The 21,088-nt window shown below is 37.9% G+C and overlaps 1 protein-coding gene across 8 annotated transcripts in view; it reads right to left on the reverse strand.

Annotated features, from left to right (window-relative positions):
- The window catches only part of ZMYM4 (zinc finger MYM-type containing 4), a 133,609-nt gene that overhangs the window by 95,942 nt on the left and 16,579 nt on the right, over window positions 1–21,088 (reverse strand). For 3 of the 8 annotated variants that reach the window (XM_025419967.3, XM_025419970.3, XM_049094109.1), the window contains exon 2: window positions 13,967–14,028. The exons of 4 other annotated variants lie outside the window; for them this stretch is intronic. The gene's annotated coding sequence lies outside the window, so the exon portion shown is untranslated. Of the gene's footprint in view, window positions 1–11,903; window positions 12,097–13,966; window positions 14,029–21,088 lie in introns of all 8 variants that reach the window. One more of the 8 variants, XM_035698768.2, reaches the window with a different exon arrangement.

A 21,088-nucleotide genomic window follows, 5' to 3' on the forward strand; every position in this document is an offset into this window, starting at 1 on the left:
TTTCATGACTTCTTTTCAGAACAGCTAAGAAGAAAATTAAGCTAACTAGACTTAAAATGGTAAAAGTCATTTGTAATAAGTAGATAATGTCTCCCATTCAATGTAAATATACAGAATGCTGTATTTACCCTTAAACATAAATTGACAAAGGTAGAAAATAAGTGTTCCCATGATTCTTTATAATAAATTTGGAACAAACTACATTTTTTCACAAGTTTAATACTCCAACAAAATGTATAATAAGTTTGGAAAACCAGAAACATTTATAATAAAATTATTTTAAAATAATGAAAAAATAAAAATTTTAAAAATCTATAGCAAATACGAACTTACAAATTACCAAAATCACAAGTTTCTTCAATTGTTTAAGGTAAAAATAAAAACCTCATAACCCTGAGCTTAATCAAATGGCAAACTGCCATAAACCAAAAATCAATCCAAAGAAATCCCCGAAATCATATATTGACAAAAAACTGAAGAGCTAACTGATACCTAACTTCAAAAGATCTATGAAATAAAGACGAAGAGCAAGGATTACTCAACCTGTATATATCTGCAACCATACAAGGAACATTTAAAAAAAGAAGAAAACCCTAGAAATATTCCCTAGGGGTCCCCCAAAGTCAAAACAATTTTCACCCTAATACTAAGACGTTATTTGTATTTTTACTGTGTTGAAATTTGCACTAAGGGCACGAAATCAATTGTGGCCCCTTAGGCAGTAGCACCAAACTATAATAGTCACTGCATCACTGCCCAATGACTGTTGTGAATATATATCGAGAGAAAATATAATTAAAATATTTAAATTTCTTAAAAGAGTGTATCTTGCAGAAGTAACCAGAAATCAAAAAGGATTTTAAATGCAAGCCCAGTCAGTTCAGTCTTAACTGTAATTAAAATATTTATTCTCTTAAAGATACCCCATTAACTTTTTTGATCATGGAAGACAATACCAATATCTAAATTCTGTGGATTTTTTCCCCAAACTACAATTATTGTATAGTAACAATACTGTATGTAACTATATTTTAGTATAACATTTAATACATTAAATAAAATAATACAGGTAGAGACCAGAAAGATCAAACTTAAATTGTCACTAAAAATCAAGAACACCTGGGGGCACCTGGGTGGCTCAGATGGTTAAGTATCCTATTCTTCATTTCAGATTAAGCCATGATCTCAGGGGTATGAAATTGAGCCCCATGTCTGTCACTGTGCTGTGTGGAGCCTGCTTAGATTTCTCTCTCTCCCACTCCCTCTGTCCTCCCTTCTCTCTCCTTAATAAAAATAAAATAAACTTTAAAAAAATAGGGGGAATACACACACAAAAAAAGGGACACTTGGCTGACTCGTCAGTAGAGCATGCCGGAACTCAGGGTTGTTTCAAATCCCACACTGGTTGTAGAGGTTACTTGAAAAAAAATTAAACCTTAGAAAAAGTTGTCGGGGATCCCTGGGTGGCGCAGCGGTTTAGCGCCTGCCTTTGGCCCAGGGCGCGATCCTGAAGACCCGGGATCGAATCCCACGTCGGGCTCCTTGCATTGAGCCTGCTTCTCCCTCTGCCTGTGTCTCTGCCTCTCTCTCTCTCTCTCTCTGTGTGACGATCATAAATAAATAAAAATTTTTTAAAAAGTTGTCACTAAAAAATAATTTCTAACTAAATTTCATTGTTTTTAGTTTTCAACCTAATATATAATGTCATCTTACATTAATCCCAAATAATCTAACAGACCAACAACTAGGAAACCAATAAAAAAAAAATCCAACAAACATGAAAACTTAGTATTCCTGAATCCATCACTTTATACAAAACAAGAGTTATCCATCTTTTTGAATGAACACTTTACTAAATACATACATGCTACCTCTTTCTAAAGGACAAGAAAAGGCATAATACATATAAAATTAGTTATCAGCAATCTAGTAAAGTGCTTTCCTAGCTACAGAAACTGGGTACTCTCAAATATGTATCTCTAAACTCTTAATTGATGAAATGTCTACAAATGCTATTTTAGAATTAAAGATTAGGTGCTCATTTTTGAAAGGATCCACATAGACCTGAAACATATCTCTTGAAACCAAAAATAGATGTGTGTGTGTGTGTATATATATATATTTATATTAATATAAAAATATAAATTGCATATGTATACACGTAAGAACTGATATATACATTTTTCAATCAGTTCTATAAAATTCAAATTTTTAAATAATCATATATCACTTTGATAAGCAGGAAATAAAATTTTAAGCCTTGGTAAGTTATATATATATTTAATATATAATATACATTTTTACTTAAACTTTTTAAAAAGGAAATGGCACTAAGTGAAAATATAGGAAAGGTTTTTTATCTTAGCACACATACACACACATCTTCTTTACAAATCTCCTAATCTCTAAAATTGTTCCTGTGCCTTAAACATAGGATGGGGCATCAAGGTGGCTCAGTCAGTTAAGCATCTGCTTTCAGCTCAGGTCATGACCCGAGCATCCTGGGATTGACTCCCACATCAGGCTCCCTGCTCAATGGGGAGGCTGCTCGTCCCTCTCCTTCTATCCCTCCCCCCTGCTTGTGTGCTCTCCCTCTCACCCTCACTCTGTCACATAAATAAAATCTTTAAATAATAAAAATTTTTTAAAAAACATAGGATGGACATCTGTTGCCACATTATTCTCAACAATGAAATATTAGAAAAAAGTCCCTCTAGAAAGACATGATTAAATAATTTATTAATACACAGTATACTACGGAATTCTACGTAGACTTTACAAAGAATAAAATAGAAAGTTCTGGAGATAGTGGTGATGTTTGTACAATATGAATATACTTAATGCCTCTAAACTATAAACCTAAAAAATTATTAAAATGGCAGATGTTGGGGTGCCTGGGTGGCTCAGTTAAGCATTCAACTCTAGATTTTGGCTCAGGTCATGATCTCAGGGCTGTGAGACTAAGCCCACATGGGGCTCCACGTTCAGCACAGAGTCTGCTTGAGATTTTCTCTCTTCCTCTGCTCCTCCCAATCATGCTCTCTCTCTCAAATAAATAAGTCTTTAAAAAAAAAAAAAAACTAATAGACATTCTCAACAAAGGAATGGAATAAAGAACCAGACTGAAATTTTAGAACTGAAAAATTAAAACACCAAAAAAAGGGGCGGGGAGGCCCTGAGGGCAAGGGATATTGAATAGTTACTTAATAGGTACATACTTCAGTCTGGATGATGAAGTAGTTTTTTGTTTTTTGTTTTAATTTGAGAGAGAGCAAGAGAAAACATACTCAGTCGGGGTCGGGGTGTGGAGGAGCAGATGGAGAAACAGACTCCCCGCTAAGCAGCAGGGAGCCCAATGCAGGGCTTGATACCAGGACCCTGGGATCATGAGCTGAGCCAAAAGCAGACAGTTAACCAATTGACTCACCCAGGTGCCCCTGAAAATAGTCTTTGGATGGACAGTGGCTCAGTAACCATGTGAAAGCTATTAATGCCAAAACTGTGCACTTAAAAATGGTCAAAATGATTAATGTTACCTATATTTTACAATTAAAAAATGGTGGGATCCCTGGGTGGCGCAGCGGTTTAGCGCCTGCCTTTGGCCCAGGGCGTGATCCTGGAGACCCGGGTTTGAATCCCACGTCGGGCTCCCGGTGCATGAAGCCTGCTTCTCCCTCTGCCTATGTCTCTGCCTCTCTCTCTCTCTCTCTGTGTGACTATCAAAAAAAAAAAATTTAAAAATGGTAATAAAGCAAACTCAGTCATGAGTTCAAGAGCAAAATAAATAGGAAAGAATCATGAAAATAAATCCATTGAAACTACATAATCTGAACAAGAGAAAAAAATTTTTTAAGATTTTATTTATTTATTCATGAGAGACACAGAGAGGCAGAGACACAGGCAGAAGGAGAAGCAGGCTTCCCATGAGGAGTTCCATGTGTGACCTGATCACCAGACTCCAGGATCACACCCTGAGCCCAAGGCTAACGCTCAACTACTGAACCACACAGGTGTCCCAAAAAATATTTTCAAAAAAATGAGGGGCATCTGGATGGCACAGTCGGTTGAGCCGTAGCTCCCGGTTTTGGCTCAACATGTGATCTCTGGGTTGTGGATCAAGCCCCACATCAAGCTCCACATTTGGCACAAAGTTGGCTTGAGATTTTCTTTCCCTTTGTCCCTCCTACTTGTGCTCTCTCTCTCTAAAATAAATAAATCTTAAAAAAAGAACAGAATCTGAGAAATCCACATGACAACATCAAAAGGAATAATATTCATATAATCAGATTTCAACAGAAGAAAAAAGCTGTAATGTGGAAAAATTATTTAACAAAACAATGGCTGAAAACTCTCCAAATTTGAAAAAAGATATTTATATCTACAAATTCAAGCTAAGCAAATCCCAAATAAGATCAATGTAAAAATATCCATCCACATCAAGACACTCATAATAAAACTGCTGAAAACTAAAGACAAAGAAAAAATCTTTAAAATATCCAGAAAAAAATGACAAGTACTTATCATTGCAGATTTCTTATCAGAAATCATGGATGCCAAAGGAAAGAAGAAAACACTCAAAAAAAAAAAAAAGGATTTTATTTTTTTGAGAGATAGTGTGCACGAACACATACAAGTGGGTAGATAAGAGAGGGATAAGCAAACTCTCAGCTGAGCACAGAGTCCAACACAAGGCTCAATCCCACAAACCTGAGATCATGACCTGAGCCAGACACCCAACTGACCCACCCAAATGCCCCGGAAGAAAACACTTATAAAGTGCTGAAAGAAATGTCAACGCAGACAGCTACATACAATGAAATTACATTTTAGAAATAAAGGTGAAACATATTCTGTAATAAGGAAAACTAGAAGTCTGCAAATCTCTCCTAAAAGAACCTTAAGAAAGGTTTTTTTTATACAAAAAAAAAAAAGGAAAATTTAGAATATTAGAAATAAACACAGAATTGGTATCAATCTAAGTAAATATAGCTATTTATAAATACAGTCCATTCTTTTACCCTTTAGTTATTTTACATGTCTGACAGCTAAATGTAAAAATTATAATGTTATATGATAGGAATTTGTATGTATGAGAAGAGGACAACTACAACATAAAGGGAAAGGGTAAAACAACATATATGGTGGGATCCAAATTTCCATGAAGTGTTAAAATATTGATTCTAAGAAGCTAGTCTCAAAATGTTAAAAATACTGTCTGAGTCTATTTATGATATTCTCAAAAAGACAAAACTACAGTGACAGAAAACAAAACTGTGGTTGCCAGTGGTTAAGAGGGAATGGAGAATATGACAACAAAGGGATAATAAGCAGGAGCTTCTTGGAGCAACAGAATTATTATTAATCCTGTTTGTAGTGGTGCTTACAGAAATCTATACTTGTGTTTAAAATTTATACAACGACATAACGTACATGAACAAAGGAATTTTAGCTAGCATATGTTGACCTCTAAAATAAAATACATACATGCATGCAAGATAAATGCACACATAATCATAAATACACTGAGTAGTGATATTACAAGAGATTTTTATCTTTATACTTTTTTAAATCTTTCAAATCATCTACAATGAGTATTATCACCAGAATAAAAATAAAATACTCAAAAATAACCACAATATACTTAATTAAGCTAAAAATATGCCACTTCAATATGGTTCTCTAATAGTACTATTTGGAACTGAGTAAATGAGAACATTGCAAAGTATTCTGAGAGCAAGTTTAAAGTTTATCATAACAGCAGGCAGTTGTAATCCCCTTCCCCAACTCTCTCACAACCAATCTCTCTCAAAACTTACTAACAAATACAGATGACCCTTGAAAAATATGGGAGTTGGGGCACCGACCTCCCCCAGGTCAAAAATCCACATATAGGCGTGCCTGAGTTGTTCAGGCTGTTAAGTGCTCAATTCTTGGTTTTCGGACTGGTCATGATCCCATGGGTTGTGGGACTGAGCCTTACATGGGGCTCCTTGCTCAGCAGGCAGTCTACTTGAGAGATTCTCTCCCTCTGCCCCGACCCCACTCTTCAGTGCACTCTCTCTGAAAATAGATTTTTAAAAAATAGACTAAAAATGCATTTTAAAAAGCCACACACACATAACTTTTGAATCCTCAAAAACTTTACTGATAACATACTGTACTGAAAGCCTTACTGATAAAACATTAAATCCAGCTGAGTGAAGTAAGTCAGTCGGAGAAGGACAAACATTATATGTTCTCATTCATTTGGGGAATATAAATAATAGTGAAAGGGAATATAAGGGAAGGGAGAAGAAATGTGTGGGAAATATCAGAAAGGGAGACAACGTAAAGACTGATAACTCTGGGAAACGAACTAGGGGTGGTAGAAGGGGAGGAGGGCAGGGGGGTGGGAGTGAATGGGTGACGGGCACTGGGGGTTATTCTGTATGTTGGTAAATTGAACACCAATAAAAAACAAATTTAAAAAAAAAACATTAAATCCATTAATACATATTTTGTGTATTATATACTGTGTTCTTACAATAAAGCAAGATAAAAGAAAACATTAAGAAAATATGAAGTGAAATTACATTTACAGTATTGTACCATATGTACTGTATTTATCAGATAAAATTTGAGTATAAGTGGACCCATAAAGTTCAAACCCACATTGTTCAAAGATCAATTTTATTGAGATTCTGAGAAGATGGGAGACTAAGGAAGCACCAGAATTCTGTCTCCCCACCTAGACAACAATGATACAGGCATAATCTGTGTGATATAACTGCTTTTATTATTTTAGAGTCCATTGAAAGCTTCCAACTTCCAGGGAGTAGGTTTGGAAGGAAAATTTTGGGTAAATTTCAACTCTTAGTAGCAGCTATCCATCCTCCATCTCCAACGTTAAGGCAGGCAGCTGTACATACCTTCTAGAAGCAGACTATGAGAGCCAGGGTGGGCAAAAATGACCATGTCCTCCATGTATTAGAGATCTGTGCCCTAATTCCTCATTGCTACTTCTGATCACAGAAATGAAGACAAAGAGGCATATGGCCATTTTTGTTGCACCAACCCCCACTGCTACAGATCCCTCCCTTCCTTCCCTTCATTTTTCTATTTTGTCCCCTCTGTGAGCCAGACATTAAAGACTAGGACATTCAAAAGCAACTGCACATACAGAAGAAATTAGAAACTCACTATCTATATCCAGGAAAATGCAGTGACTGAGAAAAAATTTGAGAACTTAAATGGACATCTCAGGTTGATCCTAACCCCAGAGAGTCTACAAGAATAAAATATAAAATAAAAATATTCTGGAAAAGAAGTAAATCTGATTTTCAGAATTACCATGTTATTATATTGCAATGTCCAGTTTTCAGGGCACCTGGGTGGCTCACAGTTGATCATCTGCCTTCAGCCCAGGACATGATCCTGGAGTCCCAGGATCGAGTCCCACATAGGGCTTCCCACAGGGAGCCTGCCTCTCCCTCTGCCTATGTCTCTGCCTCTCTCTCTGTGTCTCTCATGAATAAATAAAACATAAAAAAAAAAAAATGTCCAGTTTTCAACAACACCAAAAAAAAAAAAAAAAAAAAAAAACCCCACAAGTGAGGCACCTGGGTGGCTCAGTCAGTTAAGATACTCAGTTCATGATCTCATCAGGGTCCTGTGATTGGGCCCCACATCAGGCTCTCTGCTCAGGGGGGAGTATGCTTCTCCATCTCCCTCTGTCCCTCCCTCCTGCTCTTGCTCTCTGTCAAATAAATGAAATTTTTAAAATTAAAAAAAAAAATCACAAGTAACAGGAAAACACACCCACACAAAGGAAAAGTATAAACAGGAACTGTTCCTGAAAAAGCCCTGATGGTAGACCTACTAAAGAGACATTAGAAGAACTATCATAAAGATTCACAAAGAAGTAAATAAAGGAAGATATGGAAAAAGTCAAGAAAATGTATAAACAAAATAGAAATATCAATAGATATTGATATTTAGAGAGAGTCAAAGACAGACAGAAGCAGGCAGAAGAAATATTCAACATTATGTCCTATCCTGAAGATAGGACAATGAAAATTATCAATTTTAAAGAACAAAAAGAAAAATGACATAAACAAAATGAACACAGTAAGGTATCCGTGGGACACCAACAAGCAGACTAAAATACACACTGTGGGAATCCCAGAAGGAGAAGAGAAAGAGAAAGGGGCAGGGAAATTATTTTTAAAAATATTAAACTGAAAACCTCCCCACACTTGACAAAAGACATGAATATAAATATCCACGAAGCTCAACAAATCTCACACAAGAAGAATTTGAAGAAATTCACACAGACACACTTTAGGAAGCCACAAAGAATCCTCAAAGTAGCAAGAAAGCAGTGAGTGATTCACATACAGTGGATCTTCAAAAAGTGTATGAGCAGACTTCTCATCAAAAAATTTGGAAGCCAAAAAAAAAAAAAAATTTGGAAGCCAGAAGCCAGAGAGCTAATATATTCAAAGTGCTAAAAGAAGAAATAGTCAAACATATTTCCTATATCTGTTAAAACTGTCCTTCAAAAGTTAGGGAGAAATTAAGACATTCTCAGATAAACCAGAAACTCCAGGGTATCCAGCAGTGGGAAATGAAAGCACAGTAAACAGTAATTCAAAGCCATATGAAGAAGGGGATCCCTGGGTGGCGCAGTGGTTTGGCGCCTGCCTTTGGCCCAGGGCGCGATCCTGGAGACCCGGGATCGAATCCCACATCAGGCTCCCGGTGCATGGAGCCTGCTTCTCCCTCTGCCTGTGTCTCTGCCTCTCTCTCTCTCTCTGTGACTATCATAAATAAATAAAATTAAAAAAAAAAAATTCAAAGCCATATGAAGAAATAAGGATCTCAATAAAGGTAAATGCATAGCAATTATAAAAGCTAGCACTGGCCCCCTAAGTGGCTCAGTTGGTTAAGCATCTGCCTTCAGCTCAGGTCGTGATCTCAGGGTCCTGAGATCAAGCCCTACATTGGACTCTTACTCAGCGGGGAGTCTATCTCTCCCTCTGCCCCACTCCTCCACTCAGGCATGCACTCTTGGTCTCTCTCAAATAAATAAAATCTTTAAAATAAAATTAAAAAATAAGAGCTAGTATCATTCTAACTTTGTTTTGTAATTCCAAATGTTTTTTTCTACAGGATTTAAGAGACTAATTCAATTTAAAGAATGTCTACCTCGTGTTTTTGGGCACACAATGTACATAGATTTAAGTCTGTAATACCAATAAACAAAAGAGTGAAGTTGGAGTTATAAAAAAGCAGTTATTCTATGTTATTGATATTAACCTGGTATAAATTCAAATTAGTGTTATAACTTTAGGATATTAAATGCAATCCCCAGGGTAACCACAAAGAATATAGCTCTAGAATATACAGAGTATGAAATGAGAAAAGAGTTTACACATTTCACAAAAAATACCAACTAAACACAAAAAAGTAATGCATGAGATGAGGAACAAAAAGCTATAAAACATAAAGTAAATGACAGAAGTATCGCCTTATTAGTAATTACTTTAAATGTCTTAAACTCTCCAACCAAAATAGAGATCAGCAGAATTAATAAAAACACATAATCCAACTGTATGCTGTCTTCAAGAGAATCAGTTCAGATCCAAAGATACAGATTGGATGAAAGTAAACGAATGGAAAAAATATTTGATGCAAACAGCAATTGAAAGAGAACAGGGGTGGCTACACTAATATTGTACAAAATAGCCTGAATCTAAAAGACTGCAAGTGGTATTACATACTAATAAACAGTCTGATACAGCAAGAAGATAAAGCAATTATAAACATTTATATACCTAATGACAAACCATCAAAATATATTAAGCTAAAACTGACAGAATTAAGGGGAGAAACTGTTTTTACAATAATAGATACTTCAATGCCCCCTTCTCAATACTGGATGGAATAATCATAGAGAAGATAAGAAATGAAGAATTTAACAATACGATAAACCAACTAGACCTAAGAGACATATACAAAACAGTCTACCCACCATCAGCATACACATTCATTTCAAGAGCATATGGGATATTTTCCAGGATAAACCAGATGTTAGGCCACAACAAAGTCTCAATAGACTTAAAACACAGATATCATACAAAATATCCTCTCCAACCACAACAGGATGAAGTTAAAAATCAATACTAAAAATAAAATGGGAAAATTCACAAATTTGTGAAAATTAACACCCTCTGAAGCAAGCAAAGGACCAAAAAAGAAATCACAAGGGAAACATTCAAATTACTAAAATAAAAAATAAAAGTGGAGACATTACTGGTTCTGCAGAAATGAAAAGAACTATGAGAGTACTACGAATAATTTACACCAACAAATTGGATAACCTAGATGAAATGGACAATTTTCTAAAACACAAAACCTACCAAGACTAAATTATGAAGAAATAGTGGCACCTTGGTGGCTCCATCAGATAAGTGTCTGCCTTTGGCTCAGGTCATGATCTTAGGATTCTGAGACTGAGCCCTTCCTGGGGCTTCATGTTCAGTGGACAGTCTGTATGTCCCTCTCCCTCTGCCTCTCCCCTTCCCCCTGCTCATCCTCTCTCTCTTTCTCTCAAATACTTTTAATAAATAAATAAGAACTAGAAAATGTGAATAGACCTATAACTAGTAAGAAGAGTTAATCAGTAAACAAAACTCTCCAGAAAAAGTCCTAGACTCAATGGTTTCACTAGCACTACAAAACATTTGAAGAAAAATACCAATCTTTCTCAAACTTACATCCCATGACCAAGAGAATTATTCCTAGAATTCAAGGATGGTTCAACATATGAAAATGAATCAAAAGAATACACATTAACAGAATGAAGGGAAAAAAATACATGATTATCTCAACTAATGCAGAAAAAGCATGTGACAAAATATAAAACCCTTTCATTATAAAACACCAACATGGAACAACATGAATGCAACCTGGATGCAACCTGAAGACACTATGCTAAATGAAATAAATAGAAACAGAAAATAGAATGGCAGATGCCAAAGGTTAGGGGTAGGTGGGAAAGTGGATTATTGTTTAATGGGTACAGCATTTCAATTTTACAAGAAAAGTGCTGGATGCAGGTGATGACTGTACAATATTACAACATTTATTATCACTGGGACGCCTGGGTGGCTCAGCGGTTGAGCGTCAGCCTTCGGCTCAGGGCGTAATCCCAGGGCCCTGGGATTGAGTCCCACATGGGGCTCCCTGCAGGGAGCCTGCTTCTCCCTTTGCCTGTGTCTCTGCCTCTCTCTGTCTCTCATGAATAAATAAATAAACTATTAAAAAAAAACTTATTATCACTGAACTGCACACTTCAAAATGTACACTTAAAAATGGGTAAGATGGTAAATTTATATTATGTGTGTTCTACCACTATTTTATTTCTTAAAAGATGGGCCCATGCCACCAGAGACCTCGCAGAAGTACCAAAATAATTTTTCAGATGTACATTTTCCAGATGGAAAAATTCATCACCAGGAAACCAGCCCAACAAGAAACATTAAAGGTATATTTTTCAAGAAAAACAATGACACCACATGGAAATCAGGGTCTACCCAAAAGAATGAAGAGTGCTAGAAATGTAAGTACCTGAGTATACCAATTATAAAAACATTGCCTCTCAACTCCAAATCCACTTTTTTCTCTACACGCTGCTTTGCGACAACTGGAGCTGGTACCTCTAAACGTGTCTTCTCTGCCAGCTGACAAAACGTTAACCTTTGTCAGCAGATGGCACTGGAGGAATATTCCAGACAGAAGTGGGTTCTCTCCCCATGAGTGTGCTCTAATGTGCTGGTTCAAGTGGAGGACAGTGGTGCCCAAAACACCCGAAGGCCCTCTCCCCAGGCACCAACTTCCCACCAAGTCTCAGAGAGACCTACCTATACAACCATGGGTAGCTTCCCAGCAAGTTTTGTCAGCACCGCTGAGGGCCGCTGCCCAGCAGGTTTCAGTGGCACTCCTACTGGCCAGATGTTTCCCAGAGAATTATGCCAGTGTCCCAGGTTCTTAGCCGGGTTCAGAAAGGGACTTCCTAGTGACTCTTCTCAGTACCGCAAAAGGGGGTTGGGTTTCCTGTTTGATAGCAAAAATTCATGGCACTTCAAGCTTAACCATCATCCAGTATAACATGCCCCATCGAACAAGATCTGAATCTCAGCCTTGAAGCTGTAAAATGGGGCATCCTCCAAATTTGTTCCAACCTTGCTATTGTGCCTCCGCCTGGAGGTAGTGGCTGCTCTGCTACTGTGTATACCTTCAAGTTCTCCTTCCCCCTTAGGGTTAATTTCCTTTCCCTGTTCAAATTACTGGGTGGTTTCTGACCTCTGAATGGTATAGAATTGATACTGGTAGTGGTCACAGCTAACAGACCTATAAAGATGGGATTTGGAGACTGGCTTGGTTGTGCCCTCTAGCTTACACAGGAAATAGGATGCTAGTAATCCCTGGCATGGAGTGGCATCACAATTCATCAAGCTATCAACTGTGGTTGACTGTGATCAAAGGAAGCAAGTACTCTGGGACCCCAAGTGGTTGTTGTACTTAACTGTTAAGGCAGCAGTGATAACTATAGGGTCTGTTACATAAGATGGGTTCTCTAAGTGTTCTTGAACAGGTACACAGGAAAATAAGTTCAAGTCCATTAAATGTCAGATTAAATCAAAGTCTGAAAAAAATACTCTCATGCAATATTAAAAAAAAAAACTCGGGGATCCCTGGGTGGCGCAGCGGTTTAGCGCCTGCCTTTGGCCCAGGGCGGGATCCTGGAGACCCAGGATCGAATCCCACGTCGGGCTCCTGGTGCATGGAGCCTGCTTCTCCCTCCTCCTGTGTCTCTGCCTCTCTCTCTCTGTGTGTGACTATCATAAATAAATAAAAATTAAAAAAAAAAAACTCTTAATTCTTATAACCACAGGTTGTTATTGCTAAAAATCAAATGCAAAATTTTATTATATATATATAACATTAGATGAATTTGTAGTCTCACCAAGTTTCTCATGTGAAAGTAAGAGCAATGACTAGGAAAAAAAAAAAAATGGGACCCTAAAACTTGAAATGGGAACATGTGGTTGAATGAGAATTAAAAAAAACAATTTCAAACATCCAGGGGCAGTAACTTACCCTTCTGTATCTAAAGAGAACAGCTTTCCTTTGCCTGAAAGTCCTGTGATATCATTAAGCTCAGCAAATGACTTGAAGGAGGATGCTCCTTCTCCTCAAGACCAACTACAATCAACCCTATTGACACTAGACCCATAACTAAGTTCAAACCTCAGCATGTTATAGAGGAACAGGTCCACATATGACCAAGAGGAATCAGCTTAACCACTAAAAAATGCCAACATTTTGTTAACATATAAAGGAAAAAACCTGGGAGATGTGTCTGAAAACAGATACTATTACGGTAGAATTAGACCTAGGAAGTTAGAATTCATTAATACGAGTGAGCTTACCACAGACTCTGAATTTGATGTAATAACTTGTGCAGCTGAAGAGGGCTCTAATAAGCATACTTGTTGACTGAAACTTATACTCAACAATATAGCTGTAATCATTAAGGAAATGCAAATCAAAATCATCCTAACACTGACAACGAACATTTAACGAGGTTGAGATACTAGAGTTTCACTGGCATTATGTGGAAAAAGAAATCCAAAGGCTTAGGGAGACAGGAATACTGAAGTGGATTTATTCTCTGCAATAAATCTATACACCTACTACAACTAAATTCCCTGAGAAGGCCCAGAAGACACTATAATTAGTGACGGAAGCACCACATACTTGAAAAGCTATGTGGCTGCTCTCTTTTATAAGGCAGGTACGACTGCAGGGAATGTCACCACTGAGATGGGCTCCCTGATTTCACTGAGGATGATGGGATCCCAAAATAGCAGAGGCCAAGTGGCAGCACTTAACTCCAAAGATAAGGGCAGCAGGGACGTACCGGTAATCAGAATGCTTTGGCCCGCAGGGATCTTTGGCAGTGGCTAATTGATCACGATGTTCCTAGGAATGAAATAGATGGGCAGTTTAATCTACATAACAGAAAAATGTCTAAATCTGGTGGCCAAAAACTGATTTGAGTCATCACAGTGGAAGTCACAGACACTTGCCCAGTTTCCAGATCTGGTCAATTCACAGACCCACAGCCTCTTGTGGAAAGGCCTCTCCTCTTGAGGAGGACTGGGTCCACCTGAAGGAGAGCTCTGCACCATCACCATAAGTAGACACCGTAAATCTCTCTCCAAGCCTTTCCGAAAGGGACTATCGCCATTAGGTAGGACAGTGGTTTTTCAAGCAGGGACAATTTTCCTCCACAAATCTAGAAAATTTGGCAGTATATGGAGGCATTTTTGGTTATCACAACTGGGGAGCTGTATTGACACCTCGTGGGTAGAGGCCAGGGATGCTGTGAAACATCCAACAACATACACAACAGCTTAAAAGAACTGTATTTCATTAGCTCCCTGATCTTATCTGCTACTACTCCCCACCTTGCTCACCACCTTCACTACCATCTCTGCTGTTCATCAAATATACACAAGCAGGGACACCTGGGTGGCTCAGTCAGTTAAGCATCTGCCTTCAGCTCAGGTCATGATACCAGGGTCCTGGGATCAAGCCCCACATCAGGCTCCCTGCTCAGGGCCTGCTTCTCCTCATCCCTCCGCCTGCCACTCTGTCAAAGTCTTTTTAAAATACACACACATACACACACACACACACACACACACACACACACAGAGCATTCACCTGCCTTCACATCTTCAGCCTTGTTGTTCCCTCTACCTGGAGTGTTCCTACTCTTAGGTACCCACATGGCTGGCTTTCCTTCAGATTTTTGCTTAAATGCCCCTATTTAAAGTTGCAATGCCCCTTCCACCACAGCACAATGTATCCCCTTTTTCTGCTTTATGTTTCTCTATGGTAATGTTCCACTTTAAATGCTCTACATTCATTATTTAACAGTTCTCTCTCCCATCAATAGAACATAAACTCTGGAAAAGAGATGTTCTCCATTTTATTCATTACTGTATCCTCAGTTCCTACAATGGTTCCTTGTATATAACAGACACTCAAACATTTGTTAAATGGAAACATGAATGGTGACTGGATGGAAATTAGGGAATGTGGAGCCCTGAGGAATTCTAAGATGACTCCTAAAGTGGTCGACTGCTTTTATCTGCCTAGTACCCCATTCTTCTGAAAGTCATTTCTGATCAATCAGATAGATATTTTAAACTCTTTCCTTTTTTAAAATGTGAGGGATCCCTGGGTGGCGCAGTGGTTTAGCGCCTGCCTCTGGCCCTGGGCGCGATCCTGGAGACCCGGGATCGAATCCCACGTCAGGCTCCCGGTGCATGGAGCCTGCTTCTCCCTCTGCCTGTGTCTCTGCCTGTGTCTCTGCCTCTCTCTCTCTCTCTGTGACTATCATAAATAAATAAAAATTTTTAAAAAAAGTGATAATTTTTTCAATGTAGGCAAATCTATTATTCTTTTGAATTATCTTTTTTTTTGGGGGGGGCTTATGGTAAAAAGGAATTCCCATATCAGGATGTTATATTTACCTATATTTCCTTTGAGAAATAGTTCCATTTTCTTATACCCACATATTCAATCCCTATAAATATGTTTTGGTATCTGGAGGAAAAGATACAACTATTTTTGCCCAATGACCAGCAAACTGTCCAAACAATTTAAAGAATAACTTGTAACTCTAGTCCTATATATAGATATGAATCTCTTTATTTGTAAGTAATTTAAGTGTTTCTATAGCAGTATTCAAGATCCTGTAAAACAAAGTATCCACCATTCCCCTACTCCTCCACTCTCCCATTAGTCTTCTAATTCAAAACTGTTTTGGCTATCTTTCACAGTTATAATTCGTAATGAACTTCATCACAGTTCCCTCGAAGTCTACCCTTCTCATTATCAAAAAGAAAAAGAAAAACAAAATCCTGCTGGGTTACTGACTGATACAATATTTGGCATATCACTTACTTTTTTCCAAGAGCCACCAAAGCATAATGGTTACAGATTCTCTGCAGTTGGAGTCAAACAGCCTGAGTGGGTTCCAATCCCATTATTCCTTACTCTCGCACCTATATAACTTTGACAAGGCACTTTACCTCTCTGTTACTCTCAGGTATAATACTGTATTATAAGGTCATTTTCTGAATTAACTGAGTTACGACATGTACATTAAAACAATGCTCCTAAAAATTAGCTGTTGTTTTGACTATTATTATTACTTATTACCATGTCCTTAGGTAAACTCTTATCATTTTAAGTCTCACATTTATTAGGTTTATCCCAAGGAATTTAGTTTTGTACGACTTTGTGAATCAACTGTTTTTTAATTTTCCAACTAGTTATAGTCAAGGTTATTAAATTTTATGGGATTTTTAAGAATATTTTAATGTTGTAACTAGGCAGTTTACTATTCCCTGTTAAAATCCTAACACATTTTTCTTCTTTTCTTCCAGATTGTTTTCATTTTCAATTTTTACTTCTTAGTCCTAAAATATTTTGATACTCTTGAGATTTCCAGGCAAATAAATTTATCATCAGAAAATAATCATAATTTTGTTCTCCAACTTTCCAAGATTTACACCTCTCATTTCTTTTTTTTTTTTTTTAAGATTTATTTATTTATTTATTTGTGATAGACATAGAGAGAGAGAGAGAGGCAGAGACACAGGAGGAGGGACTACTCCATGCCAGGAGCCCGATGCAGGACTCAATCCCGGGACTCCAGGATCGCGCCCTGGGCCAAAGGCAGGGCTAAACCGCTGAGCCACCCAGGGATCCCCTACACCTCTCATTTCTTTTCATCATCTAACTATATTGCCCTAGAACTTCCAGAACAGTAATAATTATGGTAATAGCAGGCATCATGTTGATTTTGTTCATTGTGATAATGATATCACAATTTTTTTTAAAAAGAGACTGCATTTCTTAGAGATGCATACTTTGTGTATTAATAGGTGAAATATGCCTACAATTGCTTTAAAATATTACAGGAAATGATGTGAGAGGAATAAATAATACAAGAGGTAGAAAGTTGATGACCGTTAAAGAAGATGAATGGCGAACATGTGACCATTAGTTCAACTATTTCCTGTATATTTATATTTTTAAATTTCTGCAACAAAGATTTTTAAAAAGTAATCAGGGGTATCTCGGTGGCTCAGACGGTTAAGCATCAGCCTTCAGCTCAGATCCTGATCTCAGGATCCTGGGATCTAGCCTGCATGGGGCTCCCTGCTCACTGGGGAGTCTGCTTCTCCCTCTCCCTCCACCTCCAGCTCCTGGCTCCCCACTGGAGCTCTCTCTAGCGAGCTCTCTCTAGCATTCTCGCTGGTTCGGTCTCTCTCAAATGAATAAATAAACCTTTAAAAAAAAAAAAAAAGTATGGGACGCCTGAGTGGCTCAGTGGCTAGGCACCTCCCTCTGCCTCAGGGAGTAATCCTGGGATCTGGGATCAAGTCTTGCATCGGGTTCCTTGTGGGGAGCCTGTTTCTCCCTCTGCCTCTGTCTCTGCCTCTGTCTCTCATGAATAAATACATAAAATCTTAAAAAAAAAAAAAAGTCATAGTCAATTTCAGAGGCACAAAAGGATTGAATGAAAGAATAATCAGAGCAAACGTTTGTTTCTTATTCAATGTCACAGAATGGAAGGCAAGAAAAAAGTAATGTTCACACTCACTTCCAGGCAATGACTTCCAAGACTTCTATGACACTATCCAACTCCTTCCCTTTTGCTTCTAGAAATCACCACCTAGTAAATGCTGCTATTTCTTATGTACTAACCTACTGAAACCTACTAAGAGTTAGATAGATCTTTATTTCTATTTTATCTGTAAGGAAACAAAAATTATGTTAATGGTAAGGACCAAGACTAAATTTTATTATGATAGTGGTTCCTAATCTACAATTCTCCACCTAATCTATTTCAGAAGGTCCGAGACAGATAGGGCCTAGACATTTGTGTATTGTAAAGGAGCAGGGATAGAATTCCCTCAAGGGATTCTAAAGCATATTGCTAATTAAGAACAAATACACCATAATGTTTTCTCCTGGGTCCTCTGCTGTTATCTATCTGCTGATTCCCACAAAATTAAATTTGTGTCTGTATATATCTGTGTGTTCACCAGCCTCAATTTCAATTTCTGCTCTTTTGAAAAACAATGTCAAAAAAATAAAGATGAGCCACAGACTAGGAAAAAATAGTTGCAAAACACTAATAAAGGATTTGTATCCAAAATACATAACTGTACTCAAAACACAACATAAGAAAACTTACCCAGCAATCCCACTATTTACCCAAAAGAAATAGGCATGTTTATACAAAAACCTATAGACGAAAAACCGAGACTTTCTGTTAAAAAAATGTTGCTAAAGACGATGTTCACTACATTACTCAGTGTCATCTACTGAAGATTCACATCGGAAACTTTTAGAATCAGTGCTACAAAGTGATGTTTCTTCATATATGCAGTAATGTTTGTTCTATGTGATAACAGGACATACTTAATCATATTCTCTGATCATCAGAATTATCGTATCTGTATTTTCCTTTACCGTGGTCCTTAATTCTTTTAAACTTTTTTTTTTTTTTTAACTTTTTTTATATACCTTTTAAAACTACCTCAATTTGGGCAGCCCCGGTGGCCCAGCAGTTTAGTGCCGCCTGCAGCCCAGGGCATGATCCTGGAGACCCTGGATCAAGTCCCATGTCAAGCACTCTGTATGATGCCTGCTTCTCCCTCTGTCTGTGTCTCTGCCTCTCTCTCTGTCTCTATGAATAAATAAATAAAATCTTTAAAAGAAAAAAAAAAAAGCTACCTCAAATTCTTTGTGGAAAGTTAAACCTGAACAAATATATATAAAGAAATTATAGGGCAGCCCGGGTGGCTCAGCGGTTTAGGGCCACCTTCAGCCCAGGGCGTGATCCTGGAGTCCCGGGATCGAGTCCCACATCAGGCTCCCACCATGGAGGCTGCTTCTCCCTCTGCCTGTGTCTCTGCCTCTCTCTCTCTCTGTGTCTATCATAAATAAATAATAAATAAATAAATAAATAAATAAATAAATAAATAAATAAATAAAGATTATAACCAACATAATAAGCTTTCTCTTCTACTCCTTCTTGGGAATGAAGCTTTTAATTTTGCTTGTTGCTTTATTTAAAGTTTTTATTTATTTAAGTAATCTCTACAACTCCACGTGAGGCTCAATCTCACGACCCCAAGATCAAGAGTCACATACTCTTCCTACTGAGCCTCCGAGGCATCTCTTTTAACCTTTAGCATACTTGTTTTATAATTTTGGAAATAGGGACACCTGGGTAGCTCAGTAGTGGAGCGTCTGCCTTAGGCTCAGGGAGTGATCCCTAGAGTCCCGGGATCAAGTCCCATATCGGGCTCCCTAGAGGAGCCTATTTCTCCATCTTTCTACATTTCTGCCTCTCTCTGTGTCTCTCGTGAATAAATAAATAATATTCTTTTTTAATTTTGGAAATAGCTAACTATTAAAGTTAGTACAGTTGACCCCTGAACAACATGGGTATGAACTGCAGAGGTCGCTGACACACTTTCTTTTTTCAATAAATACGGTGCAATGATTTTCTAAAAAAAGGTTTTCTTTTCAAGGCACCTGAGTGGCTCAGTCAGTTAGGTGTCCGACTATTGATTTTTGCTCAGGTCATGATCCCAGGGTCAGAAGATCGAGATCCCCATCAGGCTCTGGGTTCTGCACTGAGCATGGAGCCTGCCTAAGATTCTCTCTCTCCAGACATCGGAGTGGCTCAGTGGTTGAGTATCTGCCTTCAGCCCAGGGCATGATCCTGGAGACCCAGGATCAAGTCCCCCATCGGGCTGCCTGAATGGAGCCTGCTTCTCTCTCTGCCTATGTCTCTGTGTCTCTCTCTCCCTCACTGTGTCTCTCATGAATAAATAAAATCTTAAAAAAAGAAAAAAAAAGATTCTCTCCTTTTCCCTCTGCCCTCCTCCCCCTACTGCTTGCATCTTTCTCTCTCCAAAAAAATACATATATTATTTTCTCTTAGCCTACTGTTAATTAGATAGTACATAATACATAGAACATACAAAATACATCTTAACCTATTGTTTATGTTATCGGTAAGGCTTCCAGTCAACAGTACGATATTAATAATTGAGTTTTAGGGGAGTCAAAAATTACAGGCAGGGGAGCCTGGTTGGTTCATTCAGGGAAGCATGAGACTCTTGATCTTGGGGTTCTTTTTTTTTTTTTTTTTTATAGTCACACAGAGAGAGAGAGAGGCAGAGACATAGGCAGAGGGAGAAGCAGGCTCCATGTACCGGGAGCCCGATGTGGGATTTGAACCCAAGTCTCCAGGATCGCGCCCTGGGCCAAAGGCAGGCACTAAACCGCTGCGCCACCCAGGGATTCCCCTTCATCTTGGGGTTCTAAGTTCAAGCCCCACACTAGGTGTAGGGAATGAACGAACGAACGAACGAACGAACAAATAAATAAATAAATAAATAAATAAATAAATAAATAAATAAATAAATAAATAAAATACATAAATAAGGCAGCCGGGGCGGCTCATTGGTTTAGTGCTGCCTTCAGCCCAGGGTGTGATCCTAGACACCTGGGATCAAGTCCCACGTCAGGGTCCCTGCATGGAGCCTGCTTCTCCCTTTGCCTGTGTCTCTGCCTCTCTCTCTGTCTCTCATGAATAAATAAAATTTAAGAAATATAAAAAGAAAGAAAGAAAGAAAGAAAGAAAGAAAGAAAGAAAGAAAGAAAGAAAGAAAGAAAGAAAGTCTTAAGATTAAGTCTTAAGTCTTAAAGACTTACCAAAGTCTCTGCCTCTCTCTCTGTCTCTCATGAATAAATAAAATTTTAAAAATATAAAAAGAAAGAAAGAAAGAAAGAAAAAGAAAGAAAGAAAGAAAGAAAGAAAGAAAAAAAGAAAGAAAGAAAATGATTTTTACAAGCTACAGGCAGATTTTTTACTGTAGGGGGACCAGTGCCCCAACCACATGTTGTTCAAGGACCAATTCTACTTACATATGATAAA

The sequence above is a fragment of the Canis lupus genome, chromosome 15, assembly GCF_003254725.2.
Source record: "Canis lupus dingo isolate Sandy chromosome 15, ASM325472v2, whole genome shotgun sequence".
NCBI classification, from domain to species: Eukaryota; Metazoa; Chordata; class Mammalia; order Carnivora; family Canidae; genus Canis; species Canis lupus.